The sequence below is a fragment of the Salvelinus namaycush genome, chromosome 23, assembly GCF_016432855.1.
Source record: "Salvelinus namaycush isolate Seneca chromosome 23, SaNama_1.0, whole genome shotgun sequence".
NCBI classification, from domain to species: domain Eukaryota; kingdom Metazoa; phylum Chordata; class Actinopteri; order Salmoniformes; family Salmonidae; genus Salvelinus; species Salvelinus namaycush.
Window position 1 is genome coordinate 28221807 of NC_052329.1, and position 27691 is coordinate 28249497.

Below are 27691 nucleotides of genomic sequence, written 5' to 3' on the forward strand. Positions count from 1 at the left end.
AAGGGGGAAGCTTGCAAGCCGAAGAACACCATCCCAGCCGTGATGTACGGGGGTGGCAGCATCATGTAGTGGGGGTGCTTTGCTGAAGGAGGGACTGGTGCACTTCACAAAATAGATGGCATCACGAGGAAGGAAAATTATGTGGATATATTCAAGACATCAGTCAGGAAGTTAAAGCTTGGTCTCAAATTGGTCTTCCAAATGGACAATGACCCCAAGCATAGTTCCAAAGTTGTGGCAAAATGGCTTAAGGACAACAAAGTCAAGGTATTGGAGTGGCCATCACAAAGACCTGACTTCAATCCTATATAAAATTTGTGGGCAGAACTGAAAAAGCTTGTACGAGCAAGGAGGCCTACAAACCTGACTCAGTTACACCAGCTCTGTCAGGATGAATGGGCCAAAATTCACCCAACTTATTGTGGGAATCTTGTGGAAGGCTACCTGAAACGTTTGACCCAAGTTAAACAATGTAAAGGCAATGCTACCAAATACTAATTGAGTGTATGTACACGTCTGACCCACTGGGAATGTGATGAAAGAATAACCTGAAATAAATACTTCGCTCTACTATTATTCTGACATTTCACATTCTTAAAATAAAGTGGTGACCCTAACTGACCTAAAACAGGGACTTTTTTACTTGGATTAAATGTCAGGAATTGTGAAAAACTGAGTTAAATTGTATTTGGCTAAGGTGAATGTAAACTTCCAACTTCAACTGTACCATGACTACGAGCCGGCCCCTTGAACATCCACTGCAGTAACCTACACATTTGGAAAGTCCTCCTCACCCCCCGAACCAGCCAGAGTGCCTAGTCAGGGTACTGTTGCACCCCAGTCTGGGCATACACCATCACCACTCAGACTCAGAGACAATGTGAATGTAGACTCACCTGTACGTCGTCACTTCCTGTTGAATCTGCAGACGTGTTGCTGTGCGTTTTGTTGCTGTGCGTTTTGCTGCCAACTTTACTTTACTTTGCTAGCTGACAACTTTACGTTTTTTGTTTTTAATTACCGTTTATATTTTTAGTTTTTCCATCGCAACTTTTTTCCCTCATTCAACTTTTTCACTCCGGACGCTTTATCTGGACATGGTTCGTCAACACCTTCAACAGCCGAAGCTAAGTAGTAACATTAACATGATGTCTTCTAATTGCAGTCGCTGTACTCATAATATACAGGAGAACGATCGCCTTACGGCGAGAATAGCTGTGCTACAAGCCCAGCTTCAGACACAATCGTTAGGCAAGGGTAATTTCAGTGTAGGAAAGGAAGAAACAGCGTCTGTGCCACCAGTAAGTACAGATAGTAACGTTAGTATAAATCCCCCCGCACAGTCCCCGCAGCCGGACAACTTTCTCATGGCTTCTGGAGGGAAATGCTGTTGGAATGCTCAACCGGTGTCGCTCATTCAGCCGACAGAAACTTTCAACCGGTTTTCCCCATTATGTAGCGAGTCGGAGTCTGAGTCTGAGTCTTCTCTTGTCTCTACTCCTCCCGTTACGGGGTCTGAGACGCCGAAGGCTCCCACCATTAGCTCTGACAAATTGAAAACCCTAGTCATTGGCGACTCCATTACCCGCAGTATTAGACTTAAAACGAATCACCCAGCGATCATACACTGTTTACCAGGGGGCAGGGCTACCGACGTTAAGGCTAATCTAAAGATGGTGCTGGCTAAAGCTAAATCTGGCGAGTGTAGAGAGTATAGAGATATTGTTATCCACGTCGGCACCAACGATGTTAGGATGAAACAGTCAGAGGTCACCAAGTGCAACATAGCTTCAGCGTGTAAATCAGCTAGAAAGATGTGTCGGCATCGAGTAATTGTCTCTGGCCCCCTCCCAGTTAGGGGGAGTGACGAGCTCTACAGCAGAGTCTCAGCACTCAATCGCTGGTTGAAAACTGTTTTCTGCCCCTCCCAAAAGATAGAATTTGTAGATAATTGGCCCTCTTTCTGGGACTCACCCACAAACAGGACCAAGCCTGACCTGCTGAGGAGTGACGGACTCCATCCTAGCTGGAGGGGTGCTCTCATCTTATCTACCAACATAGATAGGGCTCTAACTCCTCTAGCCCCACAATGAAATAGGGTGCAGGCCAGGCAGCAGGCTGTTAGCCAACCTGCCAGCTTAGTGGAGTCTGCCAATAGCACAGTCAGTGTAGTCAGCTCAGCCATACCCATTGAGACTGTGTCTGTGCCTCGACCTAGGTTGGGCAAAACTAAACATGGCGGTGTTCGCCTTAGCAATCTTATTAGGATAAAGACCTCCTCCATTCCTGCCATTATTGAAAGAGATCGTGATACCTCACATCTCAAAATAGGGTTACTTAATGTTAGATCCCTCACTTCAAAGGCAGTCATAGTCAATGAACTAATCACTGATCATAATCTTGATGCGATTGGCCTGACTGAAACATGGCTTAAGCCTGATGAATTTACTGTGTTAAATGAGGCCTCACCTCCTGGTTACACTAGTGACCATATCCCCCGTGCATCCCGCAAAGGCGGAGGTGTTGCTAACATTTACGATAGCAAATTTCAATTTACAAAAAAAAAAATGGCGTTTTCGTCTTTTGAGCTTCTAGTCATGAAATCTATGCAGCCTACTCAATCACTTTTTATAGCTACTGTTTACAGGCCTCCTGGGCCATATACAGCGTTCCTCTCTGAGTTTCCTGAATTCCTATCAGACCTTGTAGTCATAGCAGATCATATTCTAATTTTTGGTGATTTTAATATTCACATGGAGAAGTCCACAGACCCACTCCAAAAGTCTTTCGGAGCCATCATCGACTCAGTGGGTTTTGTCCAACATGTCTCTGGACCTACTCACTGCCACAGTCATACTCTGGACCTAGTTTTGTCCCATGGAATAAATGTTGTAGATCTTAATGTTTTTCCACATAATCCTGGACTATCGGACCACCATTTTATTACGTTTGCAATCGCAACAAATAATCTGCTCAGACCCCAACCAAGGAGCATCAAAAGTCGTGCTATAAATTCTCAGACAACACAAAAATTCCTTGATGCCCTTCCAGACTCCTTCTGCCTACCCAAGGACGTCAGAGGACAAAAATCAGTTAACCACTTAACTGAGGAACTCAATTTAACCTTGCGCAATACCCTAGATGCAGTTGCACCCCTAAAAATGAAAAACATTTGTCATAAGAAACTAGCTCCCTGGTATACAGAAAATACCCGAGCTTTGAAGCAAGCTTCCAGGAAATTGGAACGGAAATGGCGCCACACCAAACTGGAAGTCTTCCGACTAGCTTGGAAAGACAGTACCGTGCAGTACCGAAGAGCCCTCACTGCTGCTCGATCATCCTACTTTTCCAACTTAATCGAGGAAAATAAGAACAATCCAAAATTTCTTTTTGATACTGTTGCAAAGCTAACTAAAAAGCAGCATTCCCCAAGAGAGGATGGCTTTCACTTCAGCAGTAATAAATTCATGAACTTCTTTGAGGAAAAGATCATGACCATTAGAAAGCAAATTACGGACTCCTCTTTGAATCTGCGTATTCCTCCAGGGCTTAGCTGTCCTGGATCTGCACAGCTCTGCGAGGGCCTGGGATCGGGAGAGACACTTAAGTGTTTTAGTACTATATCTCTTGACACAATGATGAAAATAATCATGGCCTCTAAACCTTCAAGCTGCATACTGGATCCTATTCCTACTAAACTGCTGAAGGAGCTGCTTCCTGTGCTTGGCCCTCCTATGTTGAACATAATAAACAGCTCTCTATCCACCGGATGTGTACCAAACTCACTAAAAGTGGCAGTGATAAAGCCTCTCTTGAAAAAGCCAAACCTTGACCCGGAAAATATAAAAAACTATCGGCCTATATCGAATCTTCCATTCCTCTCAAAAATTTTAGAAAAAGCTGTTGCGCAGCAACTCACTGCCTTTCTGAAGACAAACAATGTATACGAAATGCTTCAGTCTGGTTTTAGACCCCATCATAGCACTGAGACTGCACTTGTGAAGGTGGTAAATGACCTTTTAATGGCGTCAGACCGAGGCTCTGCATCTGTCCTCGTGCTACTAGACCTTAGTGCTGCCTTTGACACCATCGATCACCACATTCTTTTGGAGAGACTGGAAACCCAAATTGGTCTACACGGACAAGTTCTGGCCTGGTTTAGATCTTACCTGTCGGAAAGATATCAGTTTGTCTCTGTGAATGGTCTGTCCTCTGACAAATCAACTGTACATTTCGGTGTTCCTCAAGGTTCCGTTTTAGGACCACTATTGTTTTCACTATATATTTTACCTCTTGGGGATGTTATTCGAAAACATAATGTTAACTTTCACTGCTATGCGGATGACACACAGCTGTACATTTCAATGAAACATGGTGAAGCCCCAAAATTGCCCTCGCTAGAAGCCTGTGTTTCAGACATAAGGAAGTGGATGGCTGAAAACGTTCTACTTTTAAACTCGGACAAAACAGAGATGCTTGTTCTAGGTCCCAAGAAACAAAGAGATCTTCTGTTAAATCTGACAATTAATCTTGATGGTTGTAAAGTCGTCTCAAATAAAACTGTGAAGGACCTCGGCGTTACTCTTGACCCTGATCTCTCTTTTGACGAACATATCAAGACTGTTTCAAGGACAGCTTTTTTCCATCTACGTAACATTGCAAAAATCAGAAATTTTCTGTCCAAAAATGATGCAGAAAAATTAATCCATGCATTTGTTACTTCTAGGTTAGACTACTGCAATGCTCTACTTTCCGGCTACCCGGATAAAGCACTAAATAAACTTCAGTTAGTGCTAAATACGGCTGCTAGAATCCTGACTAGAACCAAGAAATTTGATCATATTACTCCAGTGCTAGCTTCCCTACACTGGCTTCCTGTTAAGGCAAGGGCTGATTTCAAGGTTTTACTGTTAACCTATAAAGCGTTACATGGGCTTGCTCCTACCTATCTTTCCGAGTTGGTCCTGCCGTACATACCAATACGTACGCTACGGTCACAAGACGCAGGCCTCCTAATTGTCCCTAGAATTTCTAAGCAAACAGCGGGAGGCAGGGCTTTCTCCTATAGATCTCCATTTTTATGGAACAGTCTGCCTACCCATGTGAGAGACGCAGACTCGGTCTCAACCTTTAAGTCTTTACTGAAGACTTATCTCTTCAGTAGGTCATATGATTGAGTGTAGTCTGGCCCAGGAGTGTGAAGGTGAACGGAAAGGCTCTGGAGCAACGAACCGCCCTTGCTGTCTCTGCCAGGCCGGTTCCCCTCTCTCCACTGGGATTCTCTGCCTCTAACCCTGTTACAGGGGCTGAGTCACTGGCTTGCTGGTGCTCTTTCATGCCGTCCCTAGGAGGGGTGCGTCACTTGAGTGGGTTGAGTTACTGACGTGATCTTCCTGTCTGGGTTGGCGCCCCCCCTTGGTTTGTGCTGTGGTGGAGACCTTTGTGGGCTATACTCGGCCTTGTCTCAGGATTGTAAGTTGGTGGTTGAGGATATCCCTCTAGTGGTGCGGGGGCTGTGCTTTGGCAAAGTGGGTGGGGTTATATCCTTCCTGTTTGGCCCTGTCCGGGGGTTTCTTCGGATGGGGCCACAGTGTCTCCTGACCGCTCCTGTCTCAGCCTCCAGTATTTATGCTGCAGTAGTTTATGTGTCGGGGGGCTAGGGTCAGTTGGTTATACCTGGAGTACTTCTCCTGTCTTATCCAGTGTCCTGTGTGAATTTAAGTATGCTCTCTCTAATTCTCTCGTTCTCTCTTTCTCTCTGAGAACCTGAGCCCTAGGACCATACGTCAGGACTACCGGGCATGATGACACCTTGCTGTCCCCAGTCCGCCTGGCCTTGCTGCTATTCCAGTTTCAACTGTTCTGCCTGCGGTTACGAAACCCCTACCTGTCCCAGACCTGCTGTTTTCAACTCTTAATGATCGGCTATGAAAAGCCAACTGAGATTTATTCCTGATTATTATTTGACCATGCTTGTCATTTATGAACATTTTGAAAATCTTGGCTCTCTCTAATTTTCTCCTTCTCTCTTTCTTTCTCTCGGAGGACCTGAGCCCTAGGACCATACGTCGGGACTACCGGCCGTGGTGACTCCTTGCTGTCCCCAGTCCGCCTGGCCTTGCTGCTATTCCAGTTTCAACTGTTCTGCCTGCGGTTATGGAACCCCTACCTGTCCCAGACCTGCTGTTTTCAACTCTTAATGATCGGCTATGAAAAGCCAACTGAGATTTATTCCTGATTATTATTTGACCATGCTTGTCATTTATGAACATTTTGAAAATCTTGGCTCTCTCTAATTTTCTCCTTCTCTCTTTCTTTCTCTCGGAGGACCTGGGCCCTAGGACCATGCGTCGGGACTGCCGCCCGTGGTGACTCCTTGCTGTCCCCAGTCCGCCTGGCCTTGCTGCTATTCCAGTTTCAGCTGTTCTGCCTGCGGTTATGGAACCGCCACCTGTCCCAGACCTGTTGTTTTTCAACTCTTAATGATCAGCTATGAAAAGCCAACTGAAAATTATTCATGATTATTATTTGACCATGCTTGTCACTTATGAACATTTTTGAACATCTTGGCATAGTTCTGTTATAATCTCCACCCGGCACAGCCAGAAGAGGACTGGCCACCCCTCATAGCCTGGTTCCTCTCTAGGTTTCTTCCTAGGTTTTGGCCTTTCTAGGGAGTTTTTCCTAGCCACCGTGCTTCTACACCTGCATTACTAGCTGTTTGGGGTTTTAGGCTGGGTTTCTGTACAGCACTTCGAGATATTAGCTGATGTACGAAGGGCTATATAAAAAAATAAAATTGATTACCCTGCAAGAGAAAGACGACCCCCTGACAGGTTGACTATTTAGTTCAGACTAACCTCCGACATTGGGGCAGAATACACCCCAGGGTTAAGTCTGGATACTGAGGCAGTCTACCCTATTTCCCTAGTTTAGAAAAGGCTATTCTGAAAAGTTCATTTATTTACATTAAGAGAACTTAGCCAAAACAGTGAATATTAACTTTTTCCTTATGAGTCATCAAAAGTAAAGGGGGAGGAATATGTTGTGTATTGATATTCTAGTTTTGTCCCTTTTGTCACGTTCCTGACCTTATTTCCTTTATTTTGTCTTTGTTTAGTATGGTCAGGACGTGAGCTGGGTGGGCATTCTATGTTATGTGTTTCTATGTTTAGGTTCATTGTTATTTAGCCTGATATGGTTCTCAATCAGGGGCAGGTGTTTTACGTTTCCTCTGATTGAGAACCATATTAAGGTAGGCTGTTCACACTGTTTGTTTGTGGGTGATTGTTCCTGTGTCAGTACCACACGGGACTGTTTCGTTTCGTTCATTCGTGTGTTCATGTGTTTTGTTCTCAAGTTCAGGTCTGTTCACGTCGTTTGTTATTTTGTAATTTGTTCAAGTGTTTTTCGTCTTCGTTTAAATAAACGTGATTATGTCTTTAAACTACGCTGCATATTGGTCCGATCCTTGCTCCTCCTCAGACGAGGAGGAGAACGAACGTTACAGAATCACCCACCAACCAAGGTCCAAGCAGCATGGGAAAAAGCAGCAGCAGCGATCGCAGGATTTCTGGACATGGGAGGAAATTCTGGACGGTAAGGGACCCTGGGCACAACCTGGAAAATATCGCCGCCCTCGTGAAGAGCTGGAGGCAGCTAAAGCCGAGAGGCGGTGGTATGAGGAGGCAGCACGGAAGCGAGGCTGGAAGCCTGTGAGTCAAGCCCAAAAATTTATTGGGGGGGGGGTTCAACGGAGTGTGGCGAAGTCAGGTAGAAGACCTGCGCCAACTCCCCGAGCTTACCGTGGAGAGCGAAAGTACGGGCAGACACCGTGTTATGCGGTAAAGCGCACGGTGTCTCCTGTACGTGTGATTAGCCCGGTGCGGGTTATTCCACCTCCCCGCACTGGCCGGGCTAGATTGAGCATTGAGCCAGGTGCCATGAAGCCGGCTCAACGCGTCTGGTCTCCAGTGCGTCTCCTCGGGCCGGCATACATGGCACCAGCCTTACGCATGGTGTCCCCGGTTCGCCAACACAGCCCAGTGCGGGTTATTCCACCTCCCCGCACTGGTCGGGCTACGGGGAGCATTCAACCAGGTAAGGTTGGGCAGGCTCGGTGCTCAAGGGAGCCAGTACGCCTGCACAGTCCGGTATATCCGGCGCCACCTCCCCGCCCCAGCCCAGTACCACCAGTGCCAACACCACGCACCAAGCCTCCTGTGCGTCTCCAGAGTCCTGTGCGTCCTGTTGCTGCTCCCCTCACTAGCCTTAAGGTGCGTGTCCTTAGCCCGGTACCACCAGTTCCGGCACCACGCACCAGGCCTACTGTGCGCCTCAGCCGGCCAGAGCCTGCACTGCCCGTCTGCCCAGAACCGCCTGCACTGCCCGTCTGCCCAGAGCCGCCTGAACTGCCCGTCTGCCCAGAGCCGCCTGAACTGCCGTTCTGTCCTGAGCCTTCAAAGCCGCCCGTCTGTCCTGAGCCTTCAGAGCCGCCCGTCTGTCCTGAGCCTTCAAAGCCGCCCGTCTGTCCTGAGCCGCTAGAGCCGTCCGTCAGTCAGGAGCCGCTAGAGCCGTCCGCCAGACAGGAGCCGCTAGAGCCGTCCGCCAGACAGGAGCCGCTAGAGCTGCCCGCCAGACAGGACCAGCCAGAGCCGTCAGCCAGCCATGACCAGCCAGAGCCGTCAGCCAGCCATGACCAGCCAGAGCCGTCAGCCAGCCATGACCAGCCAGACCCGGCAGCAGAACGTTCTCCACGGCGTCTCCAGACTCTGTCACGTCTGTCACGTGCTCAGTGTGAACCTGCTTTCATCTGTGAAGAGCACAGGGCGCCAGTGGCGAATTTGCCAATCTTGGTGTTCTCTGGCAAATGCCAAACGTCCTGCACGGTGTTGGGCTGTAAGCACAACCCCCACCTGTGGACGTCGGGCCCTCATACCACCCTCATGGAGTCTGTTTCTGACCGTTTGAGCAGACACATACACATTTGTGGCCTGCTGGAGGTCATTTTCCAGGGCTCTGGCAGTGCTCCTCTTTGCACAAAGGCGGAGGTAGCTGTCCTGCTGCTGGGTTGTTGCCCTCGTACGGCCTCCTCCACGTCTCCTGATGTACTGGCCTGTCTCCTGGTAGCGCCTCCATGCTCTGGACACTACGCTGACAGACACAGCAAACATTCTTGCCACAGCTCGCATTGATGTGCCATCCTGGATGAGCTGCACTACCTGAGCCACTTGTGTGGGTTGTAGACTCCGTCTCATGCTACCACTAGAGTGAAAGCACCGCCAGCATTCAAAAGTGACCAAAACATCAGCCAGGAAGTATAGGAACTGAGAAGTGGTCTGTGGTCACCACCTGCAGAACCACTCCTTTATTGGGGGTGTCTTGCTAATTGCCTATAATTTCAACCTGTTGTCTATTCCATTTGCACAACAGCATGTGAAATGTATTGTCAATCAGTGTTGCTTCCTAAGTGGACAGTTTGATTTCACAGAAGTGTGATTGACTTGGAGTTACATTGTGTTGCTTAAGTGTTCCCTTTATTTTTTTGAGCAGTGTATATGGGGTATACAACAATCTCAGCTTTGTAGATTTTGCTGCGAAGAGACAGAATCAATAGATAATTTATTCTCGTTTTTATTTATATATATTTTTATTTTACCTTTATTTATACAGGTTTTTTTCTCATTGAGATAATATCTCTTTTCCAAGAGAGACCTGGTCCAATAGCAGCAGGGGGAACAACGTTTCAGACAAAACAACTTACATACACTATGTCACGCCCTGACCTTAACAATCCTTTTTATGTCTCTATTTTGGGTTTGGTCAGGGCGTGAGTTGGGGTGGGCATGCTATGTTTTGTGTTCTATGTTTTCTATTTCTGTGTGTTTGGCCGGGTGTGGTTCTCAATCAGAGGCAGCTGTCTATCGTTGTCTCTGATTGAGAACCATACTTAGGTATCCTTTTCCCACCTGTGTTTTGTGGGTAGTTATTTTCTGTTTTGTGTTTCTGCACCTGACGGGACTGTTTCGGTTTTCATTTATTTTTTGGTTATTTTTGTTATAGTGTTCAGTTCTGAAATAAAAGCATGAACACTTACCACGTTGCGCTTTGGTCCACACCTAATTCACTAACACAACATTAAACAAAACTATAAACACACATACAGTACAACAATTACATATTACATTAAAAACAGCTGGCCTAAAAACAATTACACTCTTCTATGATATATACGTCGATCAAGTGTTTAAACTCGAAACTAAATCATCACATTTTAAAATGTTCAGGAGAGAATTCCAGGACCACGGTGCTAAGTAACGAAAACTATTTCTACCGTGACCTGTTCTAATTTTTGGTACTGTTAGAAGCAAATCAGAATGGGACCGTAATTTATATTTTTTTACTGACCTGACTAAAAAAGAACAGAGATAAAATTGCATTTTACCCAATATGGCCTTATAAATCAGTGTATACAAGTGTTTAAGCCTACGCAAGGTCAATGACGACCAGCCAACCGCTCTGTAGAGATCACAATGATGTGTTAGACATTTCTGATTTGTAATGAACCTGAGGGCTGCATGATACACTGAATCAAGTGCTCTCAGGGTAGTGGCTGAGGCCTGCATATAACATCACTAAAATCTAAAACAGTAATGTACATCGTACCAGCTCCTTCCTGGCCTCAAAAGAAAAACAAGCCTTATGCCGGTAATATAATCCTATTTTCAGCTTGAGCTTCCTTATCAAGTTCTCTACATGCACAGTGAAGCTCAGCTTATCATCAACCCACACACCCAAATATTTGTACACTTTAACTTTCTCTATAGTATGTCCAGCCAATGTAGCAATGACATGATTTGTAACATGCCTGGCATTTGAAAATACAGTGCATTTTGTTTTACCCAAATTTAGAATCAGCTTTAAATCATACAGATTCTGTTGTATGATGTTAAATGCTCTTTGGGCATTTTCAAAAGCTAAAGATAAATTACTACCACTTGAATAAAGAACAGTATCATCTGCATAAAAATGTACATCCGCTGTTTCAATAAGATCCCCAATGTTGTTGATATACAAAATGAACAACAGTGGGCCCAAAATAGAACCTTGCGGAACACCTGAGCACACCTCTATGGACTCAGATTTACAACCATCCGCCATTACACATTGTGTACGATTTGATAGGTAATTTATAAACCAATCTAGAGCATGACCAGTAATTCCACAACATTTTAACCTTTGCATTAACACAGCATGGTCCACGGTGTCAAAAGCCTTCGACAAATCAATAAAAACAGACACACAATGTAACTTCTTATCAAGAGCACAGTGGATGTCATTTAAAACCTTCAATGTTGCTGAAACAGTGCTGTGGCCAGACGTAAAACCTGATTGCCATCCATTTAACCTTTCAGTGATACCCATCCCGGATCCGGGATCCTCCTCATCAAAAAAGCTGACTAGCATAGCCTAGCGCGACAGGGATATCATATAATATAATTTTCATGAAATCACAAGTCCAATACAGCAAATGAAAGATAAACATCTTGTGAATCCAGCCATCATTTCCGATTTTTAAAATGTTTTACAGCGTAAACACAATATGTATTTCTATTAGCTAACCACAATAGCCAAACACACAACCGCATATTTTCACCATGTTTCCACCGCATAGGTAGCTTTCACAAAACCGACAAAATAGAGATATAATTAGTCACTAACCTTGAACAACTTCATCAGATGACAGTCTTATAACATGTTATACAATACATTTATGTTTTGTTCGAAAATATGCATATTTGAGGTATAAATCATAGTTTTACATTGCAGCCACCATCAAAAATAGCATCAAAGCAGCCAGAATAATTACAGAGAGCAACGTGAAATACATAAATACTCATCATAAAACATTTATGAAAAATACATGGTGTACAGCAAATGAAAGATAAACATCTTGTGAATCCAGCCAATATTTCCGATTTATTAAGTGTTTTACAGCGAAAACACAATATAGCATTATATTAGCTTACCACAATAGCCAAACACACAACCGCATTTATCAGCAGCAAAAGGTAGCGATCGCAAAAATACAGCAAAAGATATAACATTATTCATGAACCTTGACAAACTTCATCAGATGACAGTCCTATAACATCAGGTTATACAATACACTTATGTTTTGTTCGAAAATGTGCATATTTAGAGCTGAAATCCGTGGTTATACATTGTGAAAATGTAGCAACTTTTGCCCAGAATCTCCGGATATATTTCTGACACTCACCTAATCTGACCAAATAACTCATCATAAACTTTACTAAAAAATACATGTTGTACAGCAAATGAAAGATACACTAGTTCTTAATGCAACCGCATTAAGTGCAATGTATTATCATGCTAAAACTTGAGGTGATGGCAGCTGATGAGCAGCACGACAATGGGCTTCAGGATCTCGTCATGGTGTGTCTGTGCATTCAAATTGCAATCGACAAAATGCAATTGTGTTCATTGTCCATAGCTTATGCCTGCCCATACGATATCTCCACCACCCTGTTCACAACGTTGACATCAGCAAACTGCTCGCCCACACGACACCATACACGTAGTCTGCAGATGTGAGGTCGGTTGGACTTACATCAAAATTCTCTAAAACAACGTTGGAGGCTGCTTATGGTAGAGAAATTAACGTTAAATTCTTTGGCAACAGCTCTGGTGGACATTCCTACAGTCAGCATGCCAATTGCACCCTCCCACAAAACTTGAGGCATCTGTAGCATTTTGTTGTGTGACAAACCTGTACATTTTAGAGTGGCCTTTTGTTGTCCCCAGCACAAGATGCACAGGTATAATTATCATGCTGTTTAATCACCTTCTTGATATGCCACACCTGTCAGGTGGATGGATTATCTTGGCAAATGAGAAATGTACACTAACAGGGATGTAACCAAATTTGTGGACCAAATTTGAGATAATCAACTTTTTGTGGGTATGGAACATTTCTGGGATCTTTCATTTCCGCTCATGAAACACGGGACCAATAATTTACATGTTGTGTTTATATTTCTGTTCATTGTATTTTGATGTCCATTAGGGAACATTACGAAAAGGTTCCTATTTGTGTCGGACATTTTCCATGAGACATTCAATGTCCAAAAGGAGACATTTCATTATCGTCAAGGGGATGTCACATGATGGTAGTTTTTAGGCCAATCTCAAGACTTCCTTTTACTAGTCTTCAGGACATCACGATATGGTCCCAGGGGAACGTTCGTTGGGGAACCTTTGTCTAGTTCCCTGTAAGTTACTAGGATGTTACCGAGTACCATATCAGGACCATGTCAGGTACTTTTTAGGACATTCTCTGGACTTAATTTGACTATTCTTCAGTACGTTGCATGATGGTCCCAAGGGAACTTTCTCTGGGGGACCTTTGTCTAGTTCTTGCTAAGTTACTAGGACGTCACTGAGGATCATATCAGGACTTTCTTAGGACGTTCTCAGGACTTAAATTTTAATAGTCATTAGGACATTGCGTGATGGTCCCAAGGAAACATCCCTGCAAACAAAAATAATTTGTTAGGACATCCCTGGAATGTCACAAAATGGTCTTCTAAAGTAGTCAGGACATTGTGCCATGGTCCCGTGGAGTTTTTTTCTAGTTCCCAGTTTGTCCCAGGAACATCCTGAGGACATTTTTAGGCATTCTTGGGAAGTTGTGGGAAGTCTTGGGAAGTTGTGTCATTCACGTGATGGTCCCAGGTGGCCAAAACCATTATAAGTTAAGGTAAGTCGTATCCTGTTCAGCTAAAATAGTGTACAAATCTTTGATCAGTAACAATATGATTACATTTGACATGATTACTTAGTACTGACTTTTCATTATGACCCCACTTGGGCTTTGAATTAACTACCCCCTCTGCACATTCATTACTTATAATACATCTCTTATCAGCATAAGAGTGCCATCTGCTCTGCCATTTTAGTTATCAGTTAATCTGAATATTCTATTATCATTGACTTATTTCAGCTATTTCAGTTTGGGTTTTCAGTAGAGTTGTCTAATGTTGGTGGGTTATATTATTCGGTTTTAATCGTACTCCTCAATCACTATTATATTTTAACAGCTGGAATTTACTTTGAAGGGCGAAGTGTAGGAATACATGTGAAATCAGTCATTGACAGAGACATGGTGGCATAGCAGGAATATCGGAAAGCTATGAATGAAGGGGTTCTGAGTTCAAATCCCATATGTGGACATGTTTCTAATAATTACTGTATAAATGAGCACGCACATTGTAATCATGTACAGTATGTGAAATATCTAAGTTGAAAACATTATATGGTAAAAGCACTGGTGGGTGTCCTTAACATTGTCAAAAGACAAAGAGCTGTGAATGGATCAGTGGTTCACAAATCAGGGACTTGATTTGCTTGGCAACAGTAGCAAGTGTTGATGCGTAAAGAAACTAGGGTATTCATGCCCTGGCTATAATACATTTTTGGGGGGGCGAGAACGTCTCTTTGCTACCATGAAGTGAAGTCCCCAGGAAAAACTGGGAACTAGACTCAAGATCCAGAGGACCATGACACAATGTCCTAAGAAAGTCCTAAAAACGCATTGGCGAACCGTGACTATTGAACCTAGTCCTTCAGAGGGAACAAAGATCTAGCCTACGTTGTATCAAACCCCAAAATGTAGAAAAATAACAGACAACATAGCATTACTTAATGTGCTGAAATCCAAAGGGGATGCCCAGCAGAGATAAGTGGGATGGGATGAGGGAAACCGAGCGTTGGAATCTAGAACTGGAGATGAGTGAGAGTGAAGTTGCTGAGTGAGGGGTAAAATTACGGGGAAAAAATAAACAAATACAAAAACCAAAATTCAAATTAAAAAATTACTTTAAAAAGGAAGGTTGTTACATCCAATGCATGGACAGGTTGCGATCTGGATGGACACATCTGCTAGATTACTAAAATGTAATGTAAATGTTGAGAAGCTTCACTGCAGGTGGATTGTACGTTTAAAAGTCAATAAAAATAAAATACAAAATTGCAACATCATCGACCTTGAAGTTGATAACATCTGCTGCTGCTGCAGTTGTCGTCGCCATTGTCACACTATTAAAACACACGCTAGCTACTAGCGTGGGAAGACTACTGCTTCCTAATGCCACTGATTCTTTGCTCTTGCGCACTCAATAGTGACGTACTTATTTTTTTTGTACGGTTCCACCCATTACAAGTCAAAATGTGGTTGGTTCATTCCACTCTCAAACCACAATTCTGCTCTCATACAGTTGAATGGCAGGGAAAGGGGATACCTAGTCAGTTGCACAACTGAACGCATTCAACCAAATTGTGTCTTCCGCATTTAACCTAACCCTTCTGAATCTACATCATACATTTTTTTGAAAAGATGAATTAGAAATTAAAATGACATCTAAAAAGTAATCAGGGAAGCCTCCGGAATAAACTGGGAACTACACCAAACCTACAGGGGACCACTTTAGTTGACCATTTTGTGACATTCCTGGGACTTCCTAACGACAAATGTTTATTTGCAAGGAACCAATCCAAACATCTGCCAGCACAATATAATTTTTCACCCCAAATCTGAATACTGTATAAAACCAGAATTGTTCTAAAACAGAGCCTTGGGGAACACCATATTTAATCTGTGAATTATAAAGATCAGATACCTAATATTACATCAAACATTTGCAGTCACAAAACTATGCCGAAATGCCACATATTTGTATAGTCAATTATAAAAACAAAACATAATTCAAAATTAGTGAAGTGAAGGCCTAGTACCTTTTTACAAACCTGCCTGGTTTTATTGATCCTAAAGCCATACATAATAGGATTAAAAAGTGGTGGACATATTGGAAAATAAACAAATAAAAGTGTGAAGTATAGGTGGACTATGTGCAGTATCATGTCTGCCTTGTAGATTTAAAAATAAACAGTCAAAGGAGAAGTTCAGCAAAGAGGCTATATGTGGTGTACAAGTGTTAAAAGCTTTTGGTTTCGTCTCTTTTGAAAACTGTTAACAAATTTATAGAATTCTTACATCTGAGTACATGTTAGGAAATATAGTACAAGCCAAAGGAAGTACAGTTACAACAAGACCCCATATTGTATTTTCGTGTAATATTGAACAGGAAAGCTTGACCACAGAGTAGTTGTCACAATACACTCTGTCTATAACATTGTCACAAAACTGCAGTCACAAACTCAGGGAGATAGGGATGACATCCATGAAAAAATAATACAACCAGGACAGCCAAATTAAGCCACTAATTATTTTAGGTTTCATAATAATGTTATACAGTAGAGCGGTGGTTCCCCAACATTTTCACTCGGGCCCCCTTCATCATTGGGGAACATGTCTCATGTGTGTTCATGTGATATCTGGTGACTCAAACATTACAACAAAATCAATGGGCTAAAACACTTAGCTCAATGGGCTCAAAAACGTTAGCTGACATGAGCTAATTGATCTGGATATTTAAATAGCTCTCTAAGGTCTGAAATGTCTGAAATGACAAGAGGAAAACAACTACCCAATTTCGAAATTGCACCTTGTGCATTCTACTTTTACAACTTTCAAGAGTAAGTTGAAAGCCTGACTGAGTTTCTTAAAATATTACTGAATACATTCAAAGGCAAAATAACAAATGGATTACATGTAAAGTACGCTAAACACAACATTTAGACAATTAATTTCAGTTGTCGATGTGTTCAGAGAGTCCCTGGTTAACGCCCAGGTTGGGGCAAGGTGAGGGACAGAAGCAACACTGTTACACATGGCCAGCGTGACATTCCTAAATAAAAATAGTAGATTGGTATGATAGTTTGATTTGATTAGTACAGCACATCATAAGAATACACGTCCTTAATGTTATGTTATTGAACAGGCTGTGTTAGTGGCCTATGATTCTATTAAAACAATGTATGTGTAGGGACCCTCTAGCCTTACACTCTACACTGAAGAAGAGGTACAGTCCATTCAGAAAGTATTCAGACCCCTTGACATTTTGTTAAGTCTTATTCTAAAATTGAATGAATTGTTTTTTCCCCTCGTCAATCTACACACAATACCCCATAATGACAAAGCAAAAACATGTTTTTAGAAACGTTAGTAAATGTATAATTGTTTTTTTACGTAAATATTACATTTACACAAGTATTCAGACCCTTTACACAGTACTTATAGAAGGACCTTTGGCAGCAATTACAGCCCTGCGTCTTCTTGGGTATGACGCTACAAGCTTGGCACACCGGTATTTGGGGAGTTTCTCCCATTCTTCTCTGCAGATCCTCTCAAGCTCTGTCAGGTTGGATGGGGAGCATTGCTAAACAGCTATTTTCAGGTCTCTCCGGAGATGTTGGATCGGATTCAAGTCTGGGCTCTGGCTGGGCCGCTCAAGGACATTCAGAGACTTGTCCCGAAGCCATTCCTGCATTGTCTTGGCTGTGTGCTTAGGGTCATTGTCCTGTTGGAAGTTGAACCTTCACCCCAGTCTGAGGTCCTAAGCCCCCTGAGAAGGTTTCCATCAAGGATCTCTCTATACTTTGCTCCATTCATCTTTCCCTCGATCCTGACTAGTCTCCCAGTCCCTGCTGCTCTAAAACACCCACACAGCATGATGCTACCAGCACCGTGTTTCGCCGTAGGGATGGTGCCAGGTTTCCTCCAGATGTGACGCCTGGCAAACAGGCCAAAGAGTTCAATCTTAGTTTCATCATACCAGAGAGTCTTGATTCTCATTGTCTTAGAGTTCTTTTGGTGCCTTTTGGCGAACTCCAAGCGGGCTTTCATGTGCCTTTTACTGAGGAGTGGCTTCCGTCTGGCCATTCTACCATAAAGGACTGATTAGTGGAGTGCTGCAGAGATAGTTGTCCTTCTGAAAGGTTCTTCCATCTCCACGGAGGAACTCTGGAACCCTGTCAGAGTGACCATCTGGTTCTTGGTCACCTCCCTGACCAAGGCCCCTCTACCTTGATTACTCAGTTTGGCCGGGCGGTCAACTCTAGGAAGAGTCGTATTGGTTCAGATACGACCAATTAAGAATGATGGAGGCCACTGTGTTCTTGGGAACCTTCAATGCTGCAGAATTTGTTTGGTACCCTTCCCCATATCTGTGCCTCGACACAATCCTGTTTCTGAGCTCTACGGACAATTCCTTCGACCTCATGGCTTTGTTTTTGCTCTGACATGCATTGTCAACTGTGGGACCTTGTACAGTATAGACAGGTGTGTGCCTTTCCAAATCACGTCCAATCAAATGAATATACCACAGTTGGACTCCAATCAAGTTGTAGAAACATCTCAAGGATGATCAATGGAATCAGGATGTACCTGAGCTCAATTTCGAGTCTCATAGCAAAAGGTCTGAATACTTCTGTAAGTAAGGTATTCCTATGAAAACGTGTTTTGCTTTGTCATTATATGGTATTGTATGTAGATTGATGCGGATTTTATTTATTCTATCCATTTTTGAATAAGGCTGTAATGTAACAAAATGTAGAAAGAAGAAAGGGGTCTGAATACTTTCTGAACGCACTGTTTGTGACAACACCATTGGGCTGGGCAGACAAAGCTATCAGATCTATCATTAAAGTTTTTGCAGTGTGTGCTATGTATTGTGTGCCATGTACAATAAATTGTCACGTCTGCACCCGCTCCCCATCCGTGGAGTTCGAGGGCGCCAGGCTGCCCATCATTAAGCACACCTGTCACTTTCGTTACTCGCATCAGCACATTATTGGACTCACGTGTACTCCTTCATGTTTTGATTAACTTCCCTATATCTGTCTGTTCCTCTGTTTCATCCCTGTGTCAGCATTAATGTCCAGATGCTGTCCTGTCCTGTTTCACGTCTGTTTATTAATTAAATGTTCATTCCCTGTACTTGCATCTCGTCTCCAAGCGTCTGTCCTTACAGAATGCTGACACCACAATTTGAAGCATCAGGCAGTTTTTATTTTTTGTTTTTGTAGGTGATGTCGGGTCCGAGTGCCGCTGCCGATGTAACCGGGGGTGCCTCGGTTGGCTCGGCTGTCTCCCATGCCTCAGCCAGCCTGTCAGGCTCCCACGCCTAAGCGGGATCGTCAGGCTTTCACGCCTCAGCCGGCTATGTCCTTACAATAAATAAATGGTTCAGTGAAACTAATCCAAAGCCTTTGACAAAGGAACGGTTTCCCCGAACATATGACCTAACGAGAGAAAACAGAGAATTACTCTGGACCTTAAGTCCTAACTATAGTCTAAAACCTAGGCCCAGAGCTATTCCTGCTCAGGTAAAAGTGAGGACCCTTATTGTCACTCTAGGCTATCCTAGGCCTACAGTACACTTTCAGGTCCTACACTCCCAGAGGCGATGACAGAAGGTGGGCATCCCAAATGGCACTCTATTCCCTATACAGTGCACCACCTTTGACCAGAGGGCTCGGGTCAACATAGGGAATAGGGTACCATTTGGTATGCATTCAAGACCAGCCGTGCCTCTCCTTCAGCCCCTCAGGTCTCTACAGGTTAATAGCTGCAATAATTGGTTCCTAGGGAACGAGGTGATCGAGTGGACTAATGACCTGGTACCTAATGACTCAATAAACATGTTTATTATGCTCTTGTTATTGTGTTATTAGCTTCTGCTTTCCCCATGGTAAGGTATACATGGAGAAAAAAAATGACTGGTGTTTTGGAAATAATTTTAATTGACAGAACTCATAAACTTTTCACGGCTTTTTACAGGATGGATGGAGTACACAACCACTGTGTCTTATACATCAAATACATCATCATTACCCTTACTGTATTATTTTATTCTGTGGGTCAAACATATCTCACAGTGGCCCTTGAAAAACAAGATGGATGTGTGATTGTCCCACCACCTTAAAGGGCCTATTTCCCATTATGGATGGACGTAATGGTGGCAGGTGGGCAATAAGGTGGGCTTAACTTTGTCTATAACACCATAATACAATACACTTTGTCTATAACATTCCGACACAATTGCAAACGAATGGTTAAAGTCAGTGTTATGATGCTTTTTGCAAAAGAGTACACCATATTACACAAATTAAAATACACACTCTGTTGGTTGTCATGATGCTGTAATACTGTAGTGGATAACATATATAGTAGCAAGGTACCTGTCATAGGACAATTGCTGAATTCAATGGTTCCATGTGTACATGCAAAAGATCTGTAGGTAAAAGTACACAGTGGAAACTGTATGGTAATCTGAAACCAAATGAGTCATGAGAGTAGGAAACAAACCAGTGCTCCCATACAAGTCATTTACAAACAAACTGCACAGAAACAGATAAATGGGTTAGTGAAGGCTTCTCTCCATACAAATAACCACAATAAGCACTGTGTTCACAAAAACTATGGAGACGTATAACACAGTTATTATAATGAAATACTAGTACTTTAAGTGTCAACTGTCATTATATCCAGCTGGTATAAATTATGTGAATTGTGTTCATCCTTTTCTTAATAGTACCTATAGAGGTATATAAAAACAAGATTTGTCTTAAAGAGCATGTAAGCCTAGATCACCTTGTATCTTTCTCCAGACTGCTGTGGTATAGACATATGCCTACACCTGTATGTTCTGTGTCAGTGGGCTATTCCACACTAAAAACAGTATACAGCAGTGAGTTTACTTGAACTCCAATGACACCAATAATAATCAGCAAGATGGTGCCGACAGAGAGGATCGCCTTGCCTCTCGTCCTTTTTTTTTAATGTATTATTTCTTACATTGTTAGCCCAGAAAATCTTAAGTGTTATTACATACAGCCGTGAATTACTATTGGATATCAGAGCGACGTCAAATTACCATAACTATGATCAGGAATTACGACTTTCCCCGAAGCGGATGCTTTGTTCGAACCACCCAAGGCATTCGAACTGATTCCAGAGGTTGACCTAAAACAACGTCGCCACAGGAGAGGTAGACGGAGCGAGCTTCTGGTGAGACTTCAGAGGCACGCACCCCACCCACCGCTTCCAAGTATTTTACTCGCTAATGTCTAGTCTCTAGGTAACAAGGTAGACGAAATTAGGGCTAGGGTTGCTTTCTAGAGAGACATCCGGGATTGTAACATACTCTGTTTCACGGAAACAGGGCTCTCTGGGGACATGCTGTAGGAATCGGTACAGCCACCGGGATTCTTTGTGCGTCGCGCTGACAGTTATAAACATCTCTCCTGGAAGAAGAAGGGCGGGGGTGTTTGCTTCATGATTAACGACTCATGGTGTAATTGTAACAAGACACAAGACGTATGTGGCAGGGTCTACAGATAATCACGGACTACAAAAAGAAAATCAAACACATCACGGACACCGACGTCTTGCGTCCAGACAAACTAAACACCTTCTTGCCCGCTTTGAGGATAACACAGTGCCACCGACGCGGCCCGCTACCAAGGGCTGTGGGCTCTACTTTTCCTTGGCCGACGTGAGTAAGACATTTAAAAGTGTTAACCCTCGCAATGCTGCCGGCCCAGACGGCATCACTAGCCGCTTCCTCAGAGCATGCGCAGACCAGCTGGCTGGTGTGTTTACAGACATATTCAATTACAGGCTCAAAACGACCAGAAACCAAGGACTTTCTTCTGAAACTCATTAGTTTATTCTTGTCCTGAGAAATGAAGGCTATTCCATGCAAGAAATTGCCAAGAAACTGAAGATCTTGTACAACTCTGTGAACTACTCCCTTCACAGAACAGCGCAAACTGACTGTAACCAGAATAGAAAGAGGAGTGGTTGGCCCCGGTGCACAACTGAGCAAGAGGACAAGTACATTAGAGTGTCTAGTTTGAGAAACAGACGCCTCACAAGTCCTCAACTGGCAGCTTCATTAAATAGTACCCGCCAAACACCAGTCTCAAAACATGTCAATAATCAACTGACTGGCTTTCTTGATGTCTATAGAATTCTCTCTGGTAGGCAATCTGGTTTCCGCTCAGGTTATGGATGTGTCACTGCAACCTTAACGGTCCTAAATGATGTCACCATTGCCCTTAATTCTAAGCAATGTTGTGCTGTTATTTTTATTGACTTGGCCAAAGCTTTTAATACGGTAGACAATTCCATTCTTGTGGGCCGGCTAAGGAGTATTGGTGTCTCTGAGGGGTCTTTGGCCTGGTTTGCTAACTACCACTCTCAAAGAGTGCAGTGTATAAAGTCAGAACAACTGCTGTCTCAGCCACTGCCTGTCACCAAGGGACTACCCCAAGGTTCGATCATAGGCTCTACTCTCTTCTCAATTTACATCAACAACAAAGCTCAGGCAAGTAGGAAGCTCTCTCATCCAGTTATATGCAGATGCTACAGTCTTATACTCAGCTGGCCCCTCCCCAGATTTTGTATTAAACGCTCTACAACACAGCTTTCTTAGTGTCTGACAAGCTTTCTCTGCCCTTAACCTTGTTCTGAACACCTCCAAAACAAAGGTAATGTGGTTTGGTAAGAAGAATGCCCCTCTCCATCCCAGTGTGATTACTACCTCTTAGCTTGACATAGTCACCTTATACAAGTATCTGGGAGTATGGCTAGACGGTATAATGTCCATCTCTCAGCACATATCAAAGCTGCAGGCTAAGGTTAAATCTAGGCTTGGTTTCTTGTATCATAATCGCTCCTCTTTCACCCCAGCTGCCAAACTAACCCTGATTCAGATGACCATCCTTCCCATTGCTAGATTACGGAGACGTAATTTATAGATCGGCAGGTAAGGGTGCTATGGAGCGGCTAGATGTTCTTTACCATTCTGCCATCAGGCTTGCCACAAATGCTCCTTATAGGACACACCACTGCACTCTATACTCCTCTGTAAACTGGTCATCTCTGTATACCCGTCGCAAAACCCACTGATTGATGCTTATTTATAAAACTTTCTTAGGCCTCACTCCCCCCTATCTGAGATGCCTACCGTAGCTCACATCCTCCACATACAACCCTCATTCTGCCAGTCACATTTTGTTAAAGGTCCCCAAGGCACACACATCCCTGGGTCGTTCATCATTTCAGTTCGCTGCAACTAGCGACTGGAACGAGCTGCAAAAAACATTCAAACTGGACCGTTTAATCTTCATCTCTTCATTCAAAGACTCAATCATGGACACTCTTACTGACAGTTGTGGAAGCTTCACGTGTTCCATTGTTATCTCTATCTTCTTGCCCTTCATGCTGTTGTCTTTGCCCAATAATGTTTGTACCATGTTTTGTGCTGCTACCATGTTGTGCTAATGCCATGTTGTGTTGCTACCATCTTGTTCATGTTGTGTTGCTACCATGCTGTGTTGTCATGTGTTGCTGCCATGCTATGTTGTTGTCTTAGGTCTCTCTTTATGTAGTCTTGTGGTGTCTCTTGTCGTGATGTTTATTTTGTTCGGTATTTTTATTATATTCCTATTTTTAATCCCAGCCCCCGTCCCCGCAGGAGGCCTTTTGACTTTTGGTTGGCCTTCATTGTAAATAAGAATTTGTTCTTAACTGACTTTCCTAGATAAAGAAAGGTAAAAAAAAGATGTTAAAACATTTAAACATTTTCTGACATCTTATTTTCCTCTCTCACTCCAGTTGTTCTCAGGGGACAGGTCAGTTATTGTAGAGAAAACACCTTTGACCAGGTGGAGTCAGACTTCTACTTCATTGCCCTGGATGACTACACCAACTGTCACGCCCTGGCCTTAGTTCTCTTTGTTTTCTGTATTATTTTGGTTAGCTCAGGGTGCGACAGGGGGGATGTTTGTGTGTATTTGTCTCGTCTTGGGTGGTTGTAGTTTCTAGGGGGTTTTGGTAGAGTGTAGGTGTCTAGGTGTGTCTATGGTTGCCTGAATGGTTCTCAATCAGAGACAGCTGTCATTCATTGTCTCTGATTGGGAGCCATATTTTAGGCAGCCATAGGCATTAGACTGGTGTGGGTAATTGTCTATGTCTAACGTTTGTAGCTTGTGTATGCACTAACGTTTGTAGCTTCACGGTCGTTTGTTGTTTTGTTTTGTAAAAGTGTTCGTTTTCGTGTTTCGTCTTCTCTAAATAAAAGAAGATGTATTTGTATCACGCTGCGCCTTGGTCCACTCTTCCTCAAAGGTACGACGATCGTGACACCAACGAGGCAGAGGATGGACCAATTGGTCACCAACTCATCGTATGTCTTACACAACTCAGCAAATATGTGTCGCTCCACCTTCGTAAAACTCCAGTGCCTATTTTTGTTTACCTTTTTACCAATATCTTTGGATTGTAGAGGGATTTTAAATTGAGACTTCGACTCCATTCTAAATCTAATTCCATCTCCTGTATTGTTCTGCCCTCTCTATAGATCATGCTGATGCCTCAATGTAAGAACCTGGAGATCTTCACTGATTCTGAGGTAGGTGACGTGGCCACAAACAGTGCCTGGAACACCTTGCAGCGCTACCACTGTCTGGAAAACAGCCAGAGGGTGGTCAAGACACCTGCTGCAACTTCATATTTAGTGTGTCAGCTCCGCTGCACCTGGGAGCTAAAGGTATGGCACCGCACTCCCACCAGTCACGTATGCTTAAACATTAATTTTAAGCTCATTTATGTGTTTCTTAAAGTGGCAATCAGCAGTGGAAATGGTTACAAAGCATACTCCCCGCCCCTGTTTCAGTAGAAAGCATGGGGCATGGGCCTGGAGAAATGTAAGCACTCTCAAATTCATAGATAGAGCTTTGGATGCAAATACTGACGATCGCACCTCCTTCTAAAACCACATTGGAGGAGGTGACCGAAGGTGCCTGACTTTAGACCTCCTCCAATGGATTTTGAGAAGGATGCAAGTAGAGGAAGTGGGGAGTTGAGCAGAGATTAATTAGGACAGAGCTCATGTCATTGTTTTAGGTGGAAACTTACATTAAATGATCCATTCTGTTTGCACATATATCTTTGTTCAACTTGTGCTCTTTCCACAGATGGTTTTCGCTTGCTGATGAGACTCCCTATGCGATTTGACTGCTGTATTAATGACTGTATTCAATAAAACTTCCAATGCCAAATGTAAATCATTTGAGATTCTGTAATTGATAGACAATAAAACAAATCTGTTTTCCTCAGCGCAACGTTTGGTGTTGTTTTGTCCTCGTCCTCCTTTGAATGCTGTGTGTACTGATTCAGTTCTAAACAACCATCATCGAGTTCATCTTCACCTCCTCCATCAAGTAATTGGCTGCCACCTGCCCTCCATTGAGAAAGCATGTAGGAAAGAAAGCGTGTAGGAAAGATCATCACCGACCCGCTCTACCCATCTTCCAAATACTACCCTTTGGCAAATGGTTCAGGTCAATCACGACCAAAACCTCCCGCCACCTGAACAGTTTCTTCCTCTGTGCCATGGCTCTCACCAACCGGCCACCTGTCCCAAGATGATCCATTCATCCATGGACTTGGAACTCTGCACATCATTCCAGAACTGCCTATTGCACTTTGCACTGCACATCTCTGTCACGTTCCTGACCTGTTTTCTCTTGTTTTTGTATGTGTTTAGTTGGTCAGGGCGTGAGTTGGGGTGGGCATTCTATGTTATGTGTTTCTATGTTTAGGTTCATTGTCTGTTAGCCTTATATGGTTCTCAATCAGGGACAGGTGTTATGCATTTCCTCTGATTGAGAATCATATATAGGTAGGCTGTGTCACACTGTTTGTTTGTTGGGTGATTGTCTTCCGTGTCTGTATGTATGTTCGTACCACACGGGACTGTAGCGTTTGTTTGTAGTCTGTACCTGTTCGTGCGTTCTTCGTGTATTTGTAAGTTCTCATGTTTTAGGTCAGTCTACGTCGTTTATTTGTTTTGTAGTTTGTTAAAGAGTTTTCGTGTTTCGTTGTTCTGTTAATAAACAATCATTATGTATTCATCACCCGCTGCGCCTTGGTCCGCTCATTCACCACAAGACGACCGTTACAATCTCTTACATGCATCATTTATAATATAGGTTATAGTCGTCATAGTGTACATACTGTACATCTGTGGAAATTCTAAATCTATATACACTACCGTTCAAAGGTTTTCGTTCACTTAGAAATGTCCTTGTTTTTGAAAGAAAAGCATTTTTTTGTCCATTAAAATAACATCAAATTGATCAGTAATACAGTTTAGACACTTAATGTTGTAAATTACTATTGAAGCTGGAAACGGCAGATTTGTTATGGAATATCTACATAGGCGTACAGAGGCCCATTATCAGCAACCATCACCCCTGTGTTCCAATGGCACGTTGTGTTAGCTAATCCAAGTTTATCATTTTAAAAGGCTAATTTATCATTAGAAAACCCTTTTGCAATTATGTTAGCACAGCAAAAGGTACAGGAAACAGGAGACAAAGGGCTGTAAGACATGGTTTTAATTCTAGACACAGGAAAGGTAGGAAGTATACGGAGGGTGCAGGGCAACAGAGGACGAACAGCAGAGGGGCTAATGATCTTGGAGCAGGAGAGAAAGGTCTCGGCTTCCGGGGGTATGGCCGCGGGGCTATAGTGGCGTGCTAGCGCATCTGGCTTGACCTTCTTGGATACCGATTCGTGCTGCGGACGCGAAGTGGCCCGGGCCTTACTGAACCCCTCCCAGAGGTCCTGGTGCTCCACGGGACTGGCGGGGAGGTCCGGGGCAATTTCCAAGCCCCCAGAAAGACATCCCTGGGCAGGTAGAGCTGACTTCAGGCAATGAGTGTGGCAGGATGGGCTCCCGCTAACGATGGCACCAGTAGCCCAGTCAATAGAGGGATTGTGTCGCTGGAGCCAAGATAATCCCAATACCACGGGAACCTGCAGAGACTCAACTAGCAGGAATTGGATCATCTCGCTGTGGTTCCCTGACACTGGTAGGCTGATGGGTGTGGTGTGGTGGGTGACCCGGCCTATAGAGCGCCTGTCCAGCGCTCTAACATCCATGGGAATGGAGAGGGGTTGAGTGGGGATGCCCAGCTCGGACGCCACGGTAACGTCCATAAGACTCACGAGTCGATGAGTACCTGGAGAGACTTGGACTGGTCGCCCCACAGCAGGATGGCATGGAGAGGGGGTGAGTTAGAGGAGAAGAAAAAGTATCTTTAAGATCCACCACAGTACTCACTCCAACGAATGAGCTAGGTCTCTTGAAGGGACAGGTAGACACATAATGACCGGCAGTACCACAATACAAACACCTCTGGGTGTCAAGTCTGCGTAAGCGTTCAGCTGGGGACAGCCTAACCCTGCCGAGATGCATTTGCTCGGGAAGGGGTGAATCGGCAGTCTTCAGAGGCTCTTGGAGGAACTCGGGTAAGCTCGGATCCTCTCGGGGACGTATACGCCGGGGACTTCCGGAGTTCATCAGATGCAAGGTGGGATCCTTGAGTGAGCGATTGGGACTGCAATCAGACCTACCACACTGAGGGAGTCCTGCTGAAGCAAGTTCCGGGCAGCCTCTCTCCCGGACAACGGAGCCTCTAAATCTTTTTTCACCTCCGCCACGAATCCTTCCAGACTGAAGCAAACGGCCGACTGTTGTTCCCAAACGGCCGTAGCCCAGGCGAGGGCCCTTCCCGATACCAGCGTGATGAGGTACGCTATCTTAGAGCGGTCCGAGGGGAAGGAGGAAGGCTGCAGCTCCATGACGAGGGAACACTGAGCGAGAAATGCAAGACAGGTGCCCGACTCGAAGCGCTC

General features: G+C 43.9%; 1 pseudogene; it reads right to left on the reverse strand.

The window, feature by feature from the left end:
* Positions 1–27637, reverse strand: part of LOC120018607 — a 29621-nt pseudogene extending 1984 nt beyond the window's left edge.
* Positions 27638–27691: the final 54 nt, after the last annotated feature.